Below are 18773 nucleotides of genomic sequence, written 5' to 3' on the forward strand. Positions count from 1 at the left end.
TGGGGTAACAGCATAGACGTCATTTCACCAAAATGCCAGGGGTAGAGGAAGTGACATCACACGACCTTGACATCACACGACCCTTGACCTCTGATGACATCACAGGAAGTGATATCAGGGGAAGCGATGGAACACAACCTTTCACAACAGGAAGTGGCATCAGATAGCATTGTTCCTAAGTACACTACCAAAAATATGATTACGATATCACTATGATATGATATGCATTTCATACAAGAATGGATCTCCATATGCATCGTTAAGATCAGTGTGCATCGGCCCATATTACCAAATTGCTGTGAATGCAAGCCGACGTCCATGGCCAAACGATAATGATGTGTTATTATATAGTACTTACGCTTAAGCGCTTTATATAGAACAAATACACATACAATATCACCCAACCTGTGTTGGTACTCATTTATCGACCTCAGAAGGAAGAAAGGCTGATTTGAGGTGTTTAAGAACAGACTAAATTGGTGACTCACCCCCTGAAGTTTGCCTGAAATAAACCTTTAATGAGTCTAGCAATTATTGTATAGAATTAAAGAAAGAAACATAACATTATTTGGTATTCCTATTCTTTCTTATTCAGAGTCACTGCTGAAAGTGTTAGACTTGTGGAAACCCTGTTCTTTTTTTTCTTTTCTTTTTTTTTAAGAGTCCTGAACAAGAAAGCCAGCCACTCAAGAAGCAAAGAGCCACATGGTGCAGGCCAGAGGCCAGGACATGGCATTAAAAAAAAAAGATTGCGACCCCTGACGACTCTAGATGACGTCCCTGGGTAACAGGAGGAAGAACCCCACACGGAGGGGGAAACAGTATAAGAGAAAAATCAAGACTTTAACCCAATTCTCTAGTATTGGATTCAGCATTTCATAGTTGGGGAGGGCTAACCTGGAGATGCTGGTGACCATGACATACCTTTGGCTGGTCACTAAGCAGTAACCAAGAGGGCTGACAGGTTGCACGCGTATTTTTACTGGCCTCGGGTGGGTGTTAAAGTGGGAGGTAGTGTTTGCTCCTGCCACACCTTCCAAGAATCCGGTAAGTCGTGAGGCGCATAAATGCTCCCCTAGTTCCCTTACCAGTGGTTGGAGGCCATTTTCTCTGATAGAGATACCAATTTAATGTCTGAGTGTACAAAAACAAGTTGGATGCAATGGTTTGTGGACTGACAAAACAATGGCACTAGGCTTGTGAGTTTCACCAAGAGACTGAAAGGCATCGTAGCAGGCCTGGATAAGCCCCTAATGAGAGGAAATGGGATGTTCTCATGCCATGCCTCATATTAGCCTACAGAGAGGTCCCGAAGAATGCAGTAGGTTTCAGTCCATTTGGGCTTCTCTTTGACCTTCCTGTTAGAGGTCTCCTAAGATTGGTAAGAGAAGGGTGGGAAGGTAACCCTAAACCAGTATTCATAGTAGACTATGTACTGGGGCCAAAATGGCTCAGTGTTTGTACAATTCTCCAAAGAATCTGAAAGAAAATCTGGAACTGGCAAAACAAAGGCACGAAAAGAAAGCCATTTAATGAATAAGGTGAACGAGAACTATCAGGAACTGAGTTCCACTACTATTTACAAGCATTTTCATGATTTCAGAATGGTTGTTTTTGAAGTTAAAGCACACCTCTTCATTTTACCCTCCTATAACGGTCCCATCTAAACTGAAATCATATAGCTATGTTCACGATTCCTGGATGATATCTCTTCCTTGATGGACCCTACTTAGCTTCATCTTAGCCAGGGTAATATGGAAGAGGCCCTACTAATATTAACAAGAAATCCCTCCTCACCCCTTCTTCCTCTACTTATTGGAAAACATGTGAAGTTGACATCCCGGGTTAAATGCTTCAATCTTATTTTTGGTAAAGGTCCAGGGCATTCACAGTGGATGCCATTTTAATATTAGGTGCAGTTGTAGTCAGAGCATTAGTGACAAGTCACTTTGGCTATTGTATTGCACTCCTTGAAAGGGATATTCAATTAAATGTTTCTTATAATTATCTGCATCATCTTCAAATGCATCCATGGGTCTGCTCCTTCCCACCTTAAGGAAAGCATTACATGGTGTTTTCGAGGAGGGAATCTTTAGTCTATAGAGGATTACAGACCTTTCATCTCTATGACTTTATAAGAAGAAATAATAAAAATAACAATAGTAATAATAATAATAATAATAATAATAATAATAATAATAATAATAATAATAATAATAATAATACAATATTTCATTTTTGGAACTCAATCTTTGGAATATATTATTCATCTCTATTCATGACAGCACATGTTTTTCTATTTTAACTCCCCTGTCAAAGTATCAACTCTTCGGGTAGGTGTTAGGTATTTGTTTCTGCAGAGTAAAGATCAGCAAGTAGTGGAAATTGATTTCACAAAGGAAATATATGAATGTTTCTGAGTGGCTCAGGGTGTCATGAATATAACTACTGGTGCTGTGTTCTGTCACCCAATGCCTACCAATACGGTTTCTGGCCAGTGTTCTCTTTTTCTCTGGCAGAACTTCAACTTCCAGAAAGCACCTCCGGACAATAGAGAAAACCTGCATTGGAACAAACTGAGAAAGAAACCCAAAATGCAGCAAATTACAGAGACTTGCAAAACCCACCTTGCACAGACGGCAACTAGAGGTTCAGAAAAACACGCAACTCATCATGGTGAACGAAATTTGAATTTTCACACCCCTAGTAGGCCATGGAAATAGCATAGATGCCATCAGAGACTGTTACAAATAACGTTCTAGAAAAGCCTTTCTCTTTTGTAACTCAGCTGTAGGTGAAAGGCAGGCAATGATTGGCCCGCATAGGTGGGTGAGGGATGGAACCAATGAGGTGGGGAGGTTAGAAGCAGAAAGCACACATTGAATAAGTGATGCAAGTGAAAGGCATAGTGGGTCTCCAACTACTGCTCTCTGCACTGCTGAATACCCCACCACGCTGCAGGTGTGCGGTCAGTGTAGAGCCTGCCTGACCTTCCATTACCCAATTATCTGGACATGCCTTTCCTTTAGCTCTGAGTGAGCTGGTTCTTCAAGGGGCGGTGTGTGTTTTTTTAAATTCCTTTTAATGGCCTGCAGGTGCAGTGTAAGTTTTTGCATGGGGACAGGGTCACAATAGCCCACAAAGGCAAAGGGGGTGTAAGGGAGGACGGTTTCAGGAAAAGGGGCAACCATGTCTTGCCTGTCGGCACTCCATCCCAATCCCTGAAGACCCTCCACTCAGATGATCTTCCCTCGCTTGTCCACCCCCAGGGTTGAGATCCAAAGGTGATGGCCCTTCCCTGGCCATCTGAGCAGAGGATACCCGGGGAGTAGGCATGAGAGTACCACCTTTTTAGTTTGAAGAAGGAATTCTCTTGAAGTCCCTCTGGCATCCTTTTATCTTACTTAAGGAATGTGGTATTCGGTTGTTGCTAAGACACCAAGTCCCATGGGTGTTTCTCAGGTTCCACATTTTGTTTATGGGGTGATTCTATCACCCTACACAGATCTGAGGGAGTAGGTTGGTGATTTCTACACTTTAGTTTTGGCTTCACTAGGGATGAACACCATTTTACTGAATTGGTAGTCCAATGTACCTTTCTGGTAGTCATTGGGGTACCAATGTCTTTATTTAAATACCAATCTCTACCATTTTGCATTTGAGGACTTCCTTTGTTCATGGTAAACAAAAGGTGGACTTCAAATGGCCGTTCTAACCATGTGGACTCTTTGTGAGGCCACAAATACACCCTCCTAGCTGATCCTAAATGGTTTAAACCAGTATAGGTCCCTGTGCTCTCCCACTCACTTCTTGTGGGGGTGACTGAAGCTAAGTGGCAGTTCTACCGACCAACCAGAATAGCTGTTCACCCGATACTTTGCCCCAACTCCCTTTAGTGATTGGTGGGCCAGCCTTTGGACTGCCCCTTTGTGGAGTGGTATTTAGGCACTGCCAAGTCCATGCTTATTTCTCCTGCTGCTTTATTTCTGGTACTTGGAGGCAGCAGAAGAGCCACCCTCCTGAAGGAGGTTTCCTGCACTTCTTGCAGTTGTTGTCCAATTTTAAACCCTTGCTTGGCGAAACTTGCTTAATGCATTGGTTTGTGCATATCCCAATTTGTTTTTTCTGCCTCTGGCGGTCCAGTCCAGGCTTCCTGAAGACTCCTGCTGTCTTCCTACAGCTGCTGGTTCAATCCCTTCAATGTGGCATTAGTTACTGGGCCATTTCCCACCATTATCTTCTGCTTGACTCCGGGTCACTGCTGGTGTCCAGAAAGGTCTTGTGATTTTTAATCTATATTTAAAGTCATGATATATTTAAAGTCATGCTATGCCTTTCTACAATGGTGAATGTATTTGTAACATTGCAGTTAATCTTGCTGACACTGTACATATCTTTCCCTGAACGGTATGACTAAGGTTACAATTGCTAAAATATCTTATTTATTCTTGGGAACGTATGGCTGTGGTATGAACATGTGTCCTACTATCTATGATGATGATGTATTATCATATATTCATTTACGTAATTTTCTGTATTATCTACTAGAGGGTCCACATTAATGTAGAGTGTGCCTTACAGAGTTTAAGCATATTTTTCCTTACTGGTTGAAAATGTCTAGGCCCCTTTTCTGCCTACCCCTTACTTATATGTAGTAGGCCTAGACCTTTGGTTTAAGCCCTACCATGTGCAATAAAGGTGGGTTGTGTCTAAAGGACTGTATAAAACTGTGCTGGCCTCTATGGGGCTTCACCTGCTTGTTAGGAGGTTTTTTTTCCTTTTGTTCCTCCACCCCCTTTTAATTTATATTGGGTGCCCAGCTGCGGCAGTGGACCCACATCCAGACAGTGGGGTTAGGAAAAATCTTTTTACACATTTACTGTTTTTTTTTAGTATACTGTGGGGGTCATTACGAGTATGGAGGTAGCCATGGTGCTATTAGCGCCATGGCTACTGCCATACCCCATACCCTGAATGGGGAAATACGGGGCCATTCCAACCTAGGAGGACCCGGTATTTCCCCATTCAGGGAACCCATCCCCATTCGAACCCCCATAGGGCGCAATGGGAATGGGGAGGGAGCTAATAAAGAGCCCGTTAATAACGGGCCCGTTGTTAGCTCCCTGGTCTGCTTGCGGGACACGCTAAGGGCACCTGGTTTTATCAGACGCACTTTGTGGGTCCCGCCAGCAGACTCGTAATAGGGCAGTAAGGGGTTAACGCCACCGGCATCCTTACCGGCGCCGTTAACTCCTTACCGCCCACCTCGGAATGAGGCCCTGTGTCTTTTTGATATTGTGCATTATACCTTAAGTACCTATTTTGAGCTGATTAATATCTACATGTTCCCCCGCAGAACCGAACAATACAGATACAAGGCACATGCAACTGCAGATCATCTAATGATGTATATCCATCCAATGCAAACATTGCATGCAAGGGAACTATGGGGACAAGACCTATAAAGAACTGAAAGGATGAAACTATATAGATACACCATGTCAAACCACAAAACAGAAACACCAGTGGATCTACATTTCACACAGAATGGGCATTCATTGCAGGATCCATTGGTGATGGTTTTAAAAGGTGGCTTCTCAAATACCACATGGAGAAGGACATGGGAGCCCAAGTACCTGAAGATGCTTAACCTAAAAGACAGTGGTCTGAACATAGATATTGGTTTTATGACATTCCATGACCAACTTTCAGCCAAGATCCAGCAATGCAATCACATCAACAAAACCAGAAGACACCCCTCTGTATAATTTCTCACCAACAGCCACCGGACATTATTGTTCAGGACCCCTTATGCATGAGGGACACAGGGCACCAATAGTGGAAATCTTGGGTGTCTAAGCTCTGAAATAACAAAGGACACTACACTGTTCAAAAATGATTAATGTATTTTGCGTTTGTCACACTGTGTGCAAGCGAGAACATTATTGTGAAGCTTGAAGGGTAGTGAGGTAATATTTGAGACTGCACACGTTGAACCTTGAGGTCATATTTTGTCAGGAACATTACAATGTCCTGACACTACATGAAGGCTGCAAACAAAAATCTTTAGCCTCTAGATGAGGAAAATGAAAAACGGACACTATTTCCTAATCATGTGTTTTCAAACCAAACACTTCAATTCGCCTTTAAAAAAAACATCAGTAAAATGTAAAAAGGATTTGTTATTTCTCTTTTTTCCAAACCGTTATGTGTTCCCTGCTCCCAAGATGTTTAATGGTCTTGTAGATAAGACAGCAATTCCAGACCCACATTCCAGGGATACTGTTCTTTCACCCACTGATTTTTAAAATGCCCTGTTTTTTTCTCCGTTTTGAGAATGATCTGTACTGTGGCTTTCTTTTACTAATAATTTTACTCTGTAATATCTAGCGAAGAAGTCTCTGGGACTTCGAAAGCTAATGCTTTGTTTCCACCTTTGTAGTGTTCTCACTTAGTCCAATAAAAGGTATCAAAATCTGCATCTTGTGTGATTTAAAAACGGAACTAATACAGTGTTGAATTGGTCTTCTGGATCTGGAAATGCACCAGAGACAGTGGCACTTCTGTCAAATGAGGAGAAATGAATCTCAGTTGGACAGTGATATTTTTTCCTTGACTGCATGCAAAAACCAAAATCTGATACCAAATGGACTCAGGATCGTAAACCCACCGAGGACCTCCCATAATATGATGACACTTAGCATGTGTGCAAGAAACGTTGAGAGAAAATATGGAATCATCTCATACACCACCTCTACTCGAAGAGAACGAGACTGAGGATGCAGATAAACAAGCTCACAACAAGGGTGAGAGAACAAAAAAATGGTCCTGCACTGCAACCCTAACATGAGGTCAAACAGAACTAGCAAAATACTTTGAATTATTTACTAATTCAGAAGAACAAGAAACGTCAGGACCTACAAGGAATGACACAAGGCCTTGTTTGGGGGTAGCATGGGAAGGGTCATGCCTCCCCCTGAAATAGAGATCCTCACACAAAACAAGACCAACACTAAGGATCATATGGGAGACCTCACCGCTAATCAACTATCAGTCATAAACCTCTCCATGCATGAACTTACACATGCTGAACAGTCTGTAGCTTTCAGGGGACTGACCTTCTTCCCCAGCTAGGAATTAGATACAGTTCAACTCTGTGGGGAAATTGATGACTAGATGTGACACTTGCGTTTCAAAGAATAGTTCTTTGAACAAAATAGTGAACAATGGGCTGCCCCAGATTATGATGACACAAATAAATGCTCAAATTGGACACCACCATATGGGCCTAACTAAACATTTTGAACCTACATAGACTGTTTCAGAAAAATGTAAGATCTGACATATTCAATAAATAGGTGACTAGCTAGACCCTCAAACCCACAAGGGATAAAGGTAATACAACAAAACAAGGAAAGCATAATAAAACCAGCTGACAAAGGTGGCATGGATGTGGTCATGGGTACACAGAAATACGAAATGGAAGCATAAAGACAGCTTCTTGACCCAAATTATTACCAGAAACTTAGTCACTACCCACCATTGAGTACAAAAAAGCTCTGGAACAAATCTTTAAATCCATGCACAGTTGCACAGAGGAAAACCTGCAACATCTGGTATCAAACAATCGAACCCCTGGGGCCTTGTATTTGCACCCAAAGATCCACAAGTCAGGAAACATGGGGCACCCGATCATCTCTGAAGTAAACACACTAAATACATTAACAGAATCCATATCTGAATATATTGAATATATCCTAAAACCTATGGTGATGAACACAGAAAGCTTTGTACAGAGCACAACTCGCTTCCTTAGAAAGATTCAAGCGATGTCCCACTGGATGTACTCCTGGTCACATAGCATGTCAATGCACCTTATTCCAACATTCCAAAGTAGATGTAATTGCAGCATGCCAGAAAATCCTGAAAAACGTTAACTCCAAGATAGACACCCCAACCACACCTAACATGAATCTAATGAGATTCATACTCACACAAACCAATTTCTGCTTCATTAAAATACATTTTCTCTACGAAAGACTGGGACAGACATGTGGACAAGAATGGCACCCCAGTATGCTAACCTTTTCATGTTGGACCTCAAACAGGGGTTTTTACAACAGCAATCCCTGAAACCACTAACATACCTGCATTACATTGATGTCATCTTCTTGATTTGGACACAAGACAAAGACTCTCTTAAACAATTTGATGAATCACTAAATGGTTTTCACTGATGCATCAAGTTCAACATGGAATAATCCAAGAACACCATAGATTCCTTGGATAAAACTATCTTGGTTGGAAGGAACGGCCATCTGGAAATAGCTGTGTACAAGAAACCTACTGACAAGTAATACATACTTGCTGGGGGCAGGTTTCCATACAAGCCACACAAAACAGTCTGTCTTTTAGAGGCTGGCCTTTTGAAACCGATGTATAGGCTCCAACTGAAAGACAAGCGCCAACCAACTTGTCACACTTGGCACATCCTTCCTGCAAAAGGGTCACCCCACTAAACAAACTGACAGTGAATTTGATCACACATTGAAAATACCCAGAGACAACCTTCTCTAATGATGAGACAGCAGAGAGACAGAACAAATACCTTTGGTTGTCGCCTACCATCCAGAACTAACACAACTGAATAGGATTGTTAAGGACTTACAACCAATTTTTAGCAGGCAGAATGTGCTGAGAGACATCTTCAAATAAGCTCCCATAATTGCATACAATTCACCGAAACACCTACCACAGTCTATGACCAGTAGTACATTTCCACTTGATCAAGAACAAAGAAGACCTGGAACATACCTTTGCAACTCTAGGAAATGCAAAACATGCCAACGCATCTGCTATGGATATGTAATAACAACCTCATAGAACTGAACATTACAGATACAATGGACATACAACTACAAATCATCCAATGCAATATACCTCATCCAATGCAAACAGTGCATGCAAGGGAACTAAGAGCCCTGAAAAGAGGTGCATGAAAGGATGAGCCTACATAGATACACTATCTCAACCCACAAAACAGAAACACCTGCGGGTCAACATTTCACACAGGATGGGCATTCATTGCAGGATCTATTGGTGATGATTTTTAAAGGTGGTCTCACAAATAGCACATATCGAAGCATGTGGGAGCCCAAGTATCTGAAGATGATTAACCTAAAAGACAGCTGTTTGAACATAGATATTGGTTTTATGACAAAGTATGTACAGCTTTTAGTCCAGGTCCAACCATGCAATCACATCAACAAAGTCAGAAGACAACCCTCTCGTACCATTTCTCACCATCAGATGTCAGACAGTATTATAATTATAATTCATTTTTAACGCACTTAATAGCAAAGAGGTTCCTAAGCACGGACTCAGGATTCAAGCCTGGTTTGCTCTGCATGTTCTTGCTTCCAAGACGAGTGTGTTGCCACCGCGCTATAATACCTGTGTAGACCCCTAATGTGCGAGGGGCACAGGACACCAACAACAGAAATCTTGGGTCTCTAAGCTGAAATGGGTGGCCCCCATTACCTTTCATGAGACATTCTGAGATAACAATGGACAGTGCACAATTTATTTTGCATTTGCCGCATGGTTTGCAAACGAGGAAACAATTGTAATGCTTAAGGCATGGTGAGAAAACATTTGAGACTGCACTAGTTAAACCGTGAGAGCATATTTTGCCAGGAAACCTACAATGGCCTGGAATTACAAGGATGCTTCAAAACACATTTTTACACTCAACATTTCAATTGGCCATTTACAAAAACATCAGTAATTTTATGAAACCTGTGAGTATCACTTTAAGTCGTCCTGGGCCTAACTTAACTGTAACGTGAAAAGGATTTTTTCTCTTTTTAATAACTGCAACTCTCAGAATGTGTACTGTTTCCAAACCCTTATATTTTCCGTGTCTCTGGCAGTTATGGTCTTCTAGACAAGACAGTAAATCCAAACCCAGATTCCAAGCATAATGTTTCTTCAGCCAATGACATTTAAAATGTTCTTTTTTTTTCTTTGCTTTGACAATGTTCTGTACTTTGGCCTTCTTTTACTAATCATTTCACTCTGAAACACCTGACAAAATCTGTAGGACTTCGACAGCTAATGTTTTGTTTCCATCTTTGCATAGTATTTTCAGTTAGTCCAATAAAAGGTATAAAAACCTGCATGTTTTACACGTGACTTAATAAAGCATAGATTATTTTAAGTATATCCATGTAGTGTACTCTCTAGAGATATGTGTCTCGACTAACTGTACTTTTGTATCAGCCTACTGCCTCTGCCTGAGAATTAAGCCTTGTCGCTGTGCCCACATTACCTACCTTAAGAGAGTTTTGGCTTCCCTTTTGTTGTTAGGTGTGTGAGCCTCAGATTAGGGTTAGTGGTTGTAGTGCCCTAAGAGGGTTATACAAAGACTGCCTTTACACAGACGCACAAGTGGATGGCAGAGAGCTGTCTTATTTTTAAGGGTGACAATACAGAAGTCATTATGCTTGGAAGGTTCCCCTACTGACAACTGAGGTTTCCTTAGACTATAAATGTATCGGTCTTTCCCAAACTCACCATTAAAGCGATATTCGATTCCTTGCTATCCTTTGAATCCCAAATCAGCTCCATTTGTGAAAAAAATCTAACATCCATGCCTACATGCTGAGAAACCTGCCATCATTCATTATAGCCCAACAGTGTCTAGACCTAACGACACTCCAAGGGCCTCATTACACGGTAGGCGGTGAGCCATGGCGCTATTAGCGCCATGGCTCATGCCGGTAAAATACCGACACCGCCTTGGCGGAAAGGGGATTTACCGCCCCATTCCAAGGTTGGAGGGGCGGTAAATCCCCCTTCCACCATTGCCCTTCCCCATTCCCATTTCTGCCCCATAGGGCTCTATGGGAATGGGGAAGGCGCTAATTACGGCACCGCAATTTTGCGGTGCCGTAATTAGCTCCGAGGTCCCTTAGCGGGTTGGATTTTAACGCCTGCAAAAAGCAGGCGTTAAATCCCCCAACCTGCAAAGGGACTTTGTAGTAAGGCGGTAAGGATTTACCGGTACCGGTATTTTACCGGTACCGGTAAATCCCTACCGCCATCCGTGTAATGAGGCCCCAAGACTTATTGGAAGACTTGCAGATGGGCCTCCGATCACCTGAACCCAAAGTAGGCCCACCTTTTAAGAAGCAAGTGACTGATTGTCCGTAAAGCAAGTTTATTGTACAAACGGCCGGGAGGAGCTAGATGACGCTGTAGAGTCAAACTAACCCGAGGCTCCTCGAACCACACAAGTTACACATTTTATACATTTTGTAACAGTTAAAATACTCCCACATATTTTATTACAAATCGTCCCCCCACACATGAGTGTCCAAGCCTATACAAACAAATCCAATCCCCTTTCATTCTCACGTTCTCATTGGACACATTTATTTAACAACCATCTCCTTTAAACATATCTTTACATCAGCTCATATTTACAGCGTACCCCTTTTTGGGATCTTTACGTGGTAGGTCATGATGTCTTCCCATGGTTACACATTAACACAACAAAGTAATTCATTGCAATGTCCAGCTGGCTGCAGACCTCTAACCCTGAACATGATGTGCATGGTATTTGCAAGGACACTTCAACAATATGAGGAGGGGAGAAATAAACAAGTTCCCTTTGAATTGGCGATAAAAATCTTATCCGCCCAGACTTGCTGACGTCCTTGTTTCACACAAGTCATCTACATGACTACCAATTCAGCACACATGGCCTCTGGGCACATCCTGAGAAACTGATCAGAACCCATAAACCATTTGTCAACTCTGCCCTTAAGCGGCCCTTCCACTGGCTTTATTACTCGATCACAACCCAGATGGCCGGATCTCCCTGGATAATTAATAATAGGCTACCATGTACTTCAAAAGATTGCATTTCCTTTCCAGTACCAAGTCGTAAAAACCTGAGCCTGCATGTAACTAACCATAAGATATAATCACAGCTGCCCTTCCTCAGCCTTCAACCTTGCTAAACCAGTTTTCCCTGTCACACAGAGTTCATCTCACCAATCCATGCTCCTGCCCCTGCATAATTCCTAACTATGACTTGGAGCATACAGATTTGTATATTCACTATGTACCCCAACTGTCCCAAAGACATATCCCTGAAGGCCCCATGTATGTATGTCTTAAGATGTATGTTCAAAACCACTGCATCCTCTTCACAGCGATTTCTTCATTGCAAATCTCCATTCTCACGCTCGCATACAAATCTCCTCACTGCCCAACATTTAGGTGCTACATGGCACACCACACACCTAAATGGTTTATATTTGCATCAGAAGTTTTAAAAATATCTTGCTGCACGTGTGCAAATCTAAAATGTATTAACTTAAACACAAAGTAACACTAAAAGTAACACTTATCCTATTCCCATTAACTACACTAGATACACGCTAAATTGCAACATTGCATCAACATCGCTGTTCCCCCAGTCACCAATATGGCACGTGCAACCTGAAACCCTCTTTCTCATTGAGACCTTTATCGACCTCCCCAACACAGACCATGAGGGGCTTTAGAAAAACAGTCAATTTAGTCCAGAAAATAGACAGCAAACTCATTAATGATATAAATATAAGAGATCATATCTCTCCTGTCTCCATTAGAACAGTGGATATCATTTAGAAATCTCTGCCTCATCCACAAGGCCCTACTCTGCTGTACCCCCGACTACATAAGAATACTTTTCAAACCATACTTTCCTTGAGGAAACCTTTCATCAATTAAGGAACAGCTCATTACCACGTCCAGATTCAGAAAAAAAGGAATAGGTGGAAAAATACATCACAACATTAGACTTACTATGACTTACCCATCCTGCTCCAAAGCCTTCCTGACAGGATCCGTAGCAGCTGCATCAACAATAATAAGTGAAAAATCATCATCCTACCGTAAGAGACAACGCTCCTCTCTCACCGTTGCTAACCTCAATGCACTTGTTAAGATAGGACTCAGGGATCGCTGACCAAACCACTTTCCACCCTGTACGACTTGCTTTTTTGTTACTATAGAATTAAGAGTAAAGATCCCTGAAGGCCACCTACAGTAGCTAAACAAAACAAGATGAAAATAAAATTCCCCTCCTTGGGTGAAACATTAAAAGAAAATAATTATTTACATATTTTCCCTTCTACAATAAGTTGTCTGGATTTGAGAAGAACCCTCCTATTGATCAGATGCCAGTTGCTCAGACTGACAGTAAGTTTATTAATTTTGTGTTACTGTGTTTTTCTTTGCAGGGGTGGGTTATTATGGTTTGCAGTTATGTTGTGTTTATGGTGTGTTGCATCACTTTATTATATGCTAAGTATTTTCCTTGTGTTTTTGCCTATTCCTCGTGTTTTGTCTCTGTCATTTGTGGTTTGGCTTCCTCTGTCTTACTATACTATACATCAGAAAAGCAAATGGCATAATCCATTGAACAGAACACATTTCGTGGCTATTTTATTTGTATTGCAGATAATTATCTATACCATCGTTAATGACATCCCTATTTCAGCATTTCTCAACTGTCGACAATGTTGTCTGCTCTCCTATGGTGCACTTGTTTCTTATTAATATTAAGAGTAAATTAATTGCTGCTTAACAAGTTATCTTCATGTATATGACATGAACGATCTGTTAAAAAATAATAAAACTTAAACTAAAAAAGACTGCTATTTTATCAGAACTTTGCTTGAATTTTAAATTTAAAATTTTTAAAGCATTTGTATAGCACGCTGAACGAACTATGTCGTATATATGCGCAGATTGAAATGAGACAACAAGAGAGAAGAAGCCTAAAAACGTGTTGCTATGAAGTCAGTCCAAACCAGGAGACCAATCTACATTAGTAATTACCGCCCATCCAAATGACTTCAGCAGGTGGGGTGTTAAAGCCTAGCGAAAGTGGCAAAGAGATTTAAGGACCCAAATCTCCAAACGGAGACTGTTCCATACTTTGGCCCGAAAACTCCAAATCTGCAGTCCCCCTGAACACACAGTTTGAGGGTGGAATGAGCAGCAACAGTTTGTTGCTTGACCGCAGCCAATGGGTTGGTTGATAACAACAGATTTTTTTAATGCTTTGCCCTTCATTTCATTTCAGTATTTAGCACATGCTTGTTTTCTGGAAGTTTCCGCTGCTGAACCCACCCATTTTGGAGAGTACATCCAGCCCTTGGCCCATCCTACTAAAGCAGAGGGAGGGATACCGTCTGTTTGCCTATTTTACCTTTTGGCTTTTCTCCACAGAGCCCAGTTGTGTTACAGGTCTTGTACACAGAAACTCCTCATTGTACCTTTTCTGTCCAGAATCAGATTTCACCACAATTCAATGTTTTCTTCATGTCCACCCTTATTCGATTACCATAACTCTCTCAATTTCATTGCTGTTCTCTACTTAGCTACTGCCTTATTGTGGAGCCTTTACAATATCCAGTTTCCTGGCTCTCCCACCCCGGCACTTTATATTAATGTTTGCATGTTAATTTCTTTTTTGGTGATAGTTGTTTTTAGGGTTGACTTACTTGAATTGATTTTTCTGGGGAAAAAAATATTTTCCTAATTTGGGATAGAGGTCATTATTAATCAAACGTTATTCAAAATAACAGAATACCTTTAACAAGAACAAATGTATTTTGTTGCCTTTCCCACAGTTTCTTGATGGAGAAGCTCTAGCCAATTAGATACGAGGTATCAGGATGAACTTAAGGTAGGTTTGTGCCTATGCAATCCCATTAGCACCACTGCAAAATACATTTGCAAACATTAGTGCTGCCTCCAATGCAATTGTGCATGCGCACACTATGTCCGTGCATCTTCATACTTACTGTAATGCTGCCCCAGGGGCTGGATTACTGTGCATTTGTGCATACACAATTGCTTTAGTGCTGGTGCAAGTGCTTTGCAAAGGCATTTTCAATGGCACTAATACAACAGCGCTTGCACAAATACAATTTCCGCATGCGCAAAATGCATTTCTACTTGCACAGATTGCAGCTATCCAGCCCCTGAAGTCTAAATGGAGGGTTTTCATCATTTCAAAGATGCCAAGTGAGCAGGGAGGCAAAGATCTCCAGGCTGCTCTCCCTTTAATTTCAAAACTAGATCAGCATCTACACAAGAAGAACTCAACCAGAGGGCTTTGAAAGTTCAGTTTTCTGCAGGTTGCTTTGATCAGGGTCTGCATCTTATTCCATTGACACACAGTTACCTTTTCCCTGTTGAAAGATAGTCCAATGTTTAAGGAGCTCATCTGGCTGGAAGCCATGCGAGGTGATGAGGCGGCTATAGTGACAGATGGAGAAAGGAATGTGCCAGTGATTGAAGTCCGATTTCCTGGGTGGAGCTTCTGGGGTAACATTTAAGGCCTTTAGACAGAGGGCCACGTACACATCCTCAAGGTGCAGCTTTTTAACGCTGAAAGAGACAGCAAAGATTTTTGCTGCCAGGTCTCCAGAGAAAACATAGCCAGTTCCAGAACAGAAGGTCAGGATACATCTCAGGCGGCATGTACCATTTACTGCTGTTATCACGATCGGGTCCAGCATCTATCAAGTGACCAGTGAAGTACATGTGCCTGGGAGGCTGATCGGGTTTTAAGAGGTAGTGGATTAAGTATTCAGTGTTGACAAACATATCACAGTCTGCTTTCATGAAATAGGGAGTGTTCGGACAGAATGTTGCTACCCAATTCAAGCCCATGAGTGTTTTAATGGTCAAGTTTCTGTAGGTGTCTAAATATTCGTGTTGCACAATATCATGTCTCCTCTCCTCGAAGATATATTGCTGAAGTTTACTTTCTGGTTGAGTTGTGATGCCCAGCAAAAAGATTCTGACTATTCGGATGCCAGGCACCAAGCTCTCATTTCCCCACGTTTGCCGAATGACCTGCCTGGCTTGTACGAGACCGGGTTCAGAGGGAACAAGCAATATCAAAAAAGGATGGCCATCTCGGCATTTGTCAGCTTCATTTATGAGACACCTGAACTGGATTACCCTGCGGTGCCTAGTGCTATTATTGGGGTGAGCCCCTACTGTGTTCTGCAATCCAGTGGCCTGTGTAGGTGTCAATTCCGTTTGAGCAGCGAGAGGGCTCAATGATAAATAGCTTTGAAAGTTGGTCTTAATCTCTTCTGGCCAATATTTTTGAACTAAGGAGGCCATTTCGTTCGTCGCCATAAGGGATCTTTTTAGAAGCCATTCATATTGGTAACAAAAAAGAATGGCAAATGCAATAAATACAAGCACCATCCTAATGCGATGGACGCGTTACCGAGGCTTAGGTATTCATCTGTTTCATATGATGTGGCAAAGATCTGTACCAGATTGGAGCATGGTCTAGGCTTCGAATAGTGCCTTGATCCAAGGGAAATGTTGAATGTCTATCTCGGTAATCAGAGAAATTCTTCTTCCTTTTTGGAATGTTTTCTGTAATAGCCTGTGTTCAAGAGGAAGGATATAGTTAAGTTCCAAAATAAATGAATGTTCAATTCTATTGTCATTATTTTGCATAACTGAGCAGTGATTGAATAGAACAGTGTTACAGTACGGCCAACAGAGGGCATGTTACTTTGGGAGGCTGAAAGGAGAGGGCATGCAAGATATGTTATTAAACATTAGGCATTGTGGTACAGTGGCCAACCTGCTGACTGTAGAATCTGACGTGATCGCGGGAGCGTGTTCTCGCGAGATCTCGCGAGACGGGATCTCGCGAGCCCACGCTCCGCGGGAAAACGTTCCCGCTTCACAGTTGGTGCCCTGCCAGCCGAAGCGGTCGTGCAGGAGCGCTGCTCCTGACTACATGAGAAGGAGAGTGAGTTACAGAACTCTCACCACAGCTCCTAGGGCATAACACCACAGCCACTGGAGGCTTCATGGGGGCCCTAGGAGTCTACAGCGTGCCACCGGTGAGCACAACCCATCCACAGTGAAGCAACTGGGGAAGCACAGGACTTGGTCACATTGAACAGTGAGTAAGCGCCCCGCGCCACCAGGCCGCTTTAGAACCTCTCCACTTGTTGCCAGTCAATAAAGACTGTTAGAAACCCTACAGCGTCCTGTCATCCATTTAGGCCACAACATAACTGGCAACGAGGATACCTGAAGTCCCACGGACCCACCATGCAAGGCGCCACACCACCCCCTGCGTTTCTCCCCTTGCCAGGGACACCGGCGATTCCGTGGATGCAATGGGAACCCCTTTTTTCCACCTACTTGGAAGCGGTGGGCGGCTCGCGATATGCCCCCATCAGGAAGAGGGCGATGCTGTTGAATGAGGTAGGGGTTGAAGGTCAGCGTATCTTTGCCGGCCTTAAAGAAATACCGGCGGCCGACGATGACGCCGAAGACGACGACGTTTACAAAGAAGCCACTCGTCGTATCATGAAGAGGTTCACCAACAAGGAGAACATTGTACTGCACAGGTTGAGATTCTACACTCGCAAACAGGAAGGGAGCGAACCCGTGGATGACTACATCACGAGGATGAGGGAACTCGCTTCTCTTTGCGCCTTCGGAGAAAATGCAGAACAGGTCATCTGCAAACAAAGAAAGAGGGGGGGGATTTGCCCCATGAGCAGAAAAGGAGGGGACAAAAGACCAAAATAACACCGTAGATCCCTTACTGCTATGTATCAAAATCAACATGATTAAATTGTTCAAAAAAGTACCAAACTCTGGTATCATGCATTTTTATGAAATTCTCTGAAAACAAAAAGGGCAAATTTCTAGAAAGTTATTTGAAAAGTTTATTATTTAGACAAAGAAAATCCTGATGAGCATAAAGGTTGTAATAACAAAGAAGTATAACAGAAATTGTTAAAACACTCACAGTTGTAATTCACAATTTTGTTTAAAGAACAGAAAACAATCAATTATTCTTTTTTTGAGAAGCAGAAAAAAATATTTTTTAAAATAGGTTCTTCTTTGTTGTAAAGTCACAAAGAAGAAGTAAAAAAGGAATGGAGTACTAGTGGAGAGAAGATATATGGACGGTTCTTAAGGTAAACAGTTCTTCCTTCTCTACACAGAACAACCGTATCCTCTCAAACTCTAACTCCAATATTCCTAATGACAGGTCATCTGCGACCTGCTCGTTGTCCACACCAACTCTAGGAAAGTACAGGACAAGCTCATCCAAGAAAAGGAGGTCACCCTCGATAAAGCCATCCAGATTGCCAGGGCGGAGGAAGAAACCTCCAGCAGACGCAAGGAGGCGGGAAGTCACCTGCCCGTGCCCGAAATGGCGGCGCTACAATGGAGAGGTCGCAGAGACAAGAAATCCCGCGACGGCCCCAAAGACAAAAGTCCCAGGAAAAAGGAGGCACCAAAATGCTACAGATGCGCCAGCCTCAAGCACATGGCGAACGACCGCGACTGTCCCGCCAGGAATAAGGAGTGCTCCAAGTGCGGACGCATTGGCCACGTGGCTCCAGCATGCATGTGGTGGGAGAAAACTGTGTCCCGTGTCGACGGTGACTACACCTCAACCGATGAGGATGAACTGCAGGACAGACCCATGGTTGTCATGGTCAATGCCCCCCATGCCAGAAGAGAAAAGCCCCACTGCACCATTAAAGTGGACGGCATGGAAACGCGCGTCATGGCTGATTCGGGATCCGACCTCACCATTCTGCCCATCAACACGTACAAGGAGATGATGGGACAAGAAAAAGTGGAGATTAGATCAACCAGGCAAAAACCCACCGTGTTTGGAGGGGCAACGGTCGAACTGT

The 18773-nt window shown here is 42.6% G+C and overlaps 1 pseudogene; it reads right to left on the minus strand.

Annotated features, from left to right (window-relative positions):
- Window positions 1-15227: 15227 nt before the first annotated feature.
- LOC138492988 (beta-1,3-galactosyltransferase 2-like) lies at window positions 15228-16203 on the minus strand (annotated as a pseudogene).
- Between the last annotated feature and the right edge of the window lie 2570 nt (window positions 16204-18773).

Source organism: Ambystoma mexicanum, chromosome 10, assembly GCF_040938575.1.
Source record: "Ambystoma mexicanum isolate Mex_15411 chromosome 10, UKY_AmexF1_1, whole genome shotgun sequence".
Classification (NCBI taxonomy): domain Eukaryota; kingdom Metazoa; phylum Chordata; class Amphibia; order Caudata; family Ambystomatidae; genus Ambystoma; species Ambystoma mexicanum.